Source organism: Myotis brandtii, unplaced genomic scaffold (assembly GCF_000412655.1).
Source record: "Myotis brandtii unplaced genomic scaffold, ASM41265v1 scaffold97, whole genome shotgun sequence".
NCBI lineage: Eukaryota > Metazoa > Chordata > Mammalia > Chiroptera > Vespertilionidae > Myotis > Myotis brandtii.
This window is the reverse complement of record NW_005372020.1, coordinates 20010-21400: the sequence shown is the minus strand read 5'-3', so window position 1 is coordinate 21400 and position 1391 is coordinate 20010.

The following is a 1391-nucleotide window of genomic DNA, read 5'->3' as shown; positions in this document are numbered from 1 at the left end:
TGGGGGGGCCGTGGTGGGGGGGGCCCGGGAGGTGGATGGAAAGAATTCTGGGGGGAGGGGACATCTTTGTGTTGCTGCTCCTGCTCCTGCTGCAGAAGCCAGATACATATCTATGTTTTAATATGTCTTTATTGATTTCGGAGAGGAAGGGAGAGGGAGAGAGAGAGAGGGAAATATCAATGGAGAGAGAGAGTCATGGACCGGCTGCCTCCTGCACGCCCCACACTGGGGATCGAGCCTGCAACCCGGGCCTGTGCCCTGAGCGGGAACCGAACCCTGACCTCCTGGTTCACAGGTCGACGCTCAAGCCCTGAGCCACGCCGGCCGGGCGCGAAGGCTGATGTTTTGCCCCAAGGTGAGAACGGCTTCAATACGACTGACTCACTGGACTCATCGCCCTGCGGCCCCTTCGACCAGGTACAGCCCTGACCGTTAGGGTCGCCTCCAGGGATCGCAAACGGGGGACGCCGCTGCACGGCCACATGTCCCGCCGGGAGGAAGCTGTCCGGGCGGCTACAGAAACCTCACGGCACCGCCCTGGCCCTGCTCTGAAGACGGGGTCACCCCCGGGGCTGCCCTGCCTGGATATGCGCCCCTGACACGCACCCCAGGTTAGCTCTGCGTCCGAGGGCCCGGGCAGAGCCTCCGGCCCCCGGGGAGGTGACCCGAGTGGGTAAGTTCCGGGGCCCAGGGAAGGAGCAGGGATGAGAGGGGTGGCCTGGGCCGGACACAGGTGGGTCCGGTGAAGTGTGGGGCATGGGGCAGAGCCCCCCAGTGGACAGATCGCCCACTGCACCGGCCCGGAGCCTGAGCCTGGCCCATCTGTGCTCTCCTGCGTGTTCACTGGCAAGTCGGGCGTGACAGGAGCAAATGCTGGGAAAAGGGACCAACTCGGGGAGGAGTGACGCTCCTGACAACCACTCACACGCCTGGAGGACTAGGCGGGGGGGGGGGGGGGGGGTGTCTAGAGCTGATGATGGAAAATTCATTCTGAAAACCGGGTGCAGGGGAATTAAACGCCTTTGGAACCATAGGCACCAGTGGGTCTCTCTGTTCTTTTCCCTTTTCCGGTGACGGATGAAGGCATCAAACAACCAGGCCTACGATTGGGAAGCGATGAGGAGCAGGATCCGAAGCCGCATGGACATTAGGGCATCAGCCGGGTCCGGAGGCACCAACAGAAAGAGGGAGGATGGAGGGTGCGGACGGATTGGTCTCCAAACAAAAATCCACAAACCACCCCAAGAAGAAACCCTTCAATCCTATCGGGGGCCACAACCAGTCCCCGTGTTCATTTGGGAAAAGCACGTTGTCAAACGCGTGGGGGACGAGCGTTCAGCTAACCCTTAATTAAAATTTAGATTCAGTTGTCCTTTAACCAAAGCAGCCAG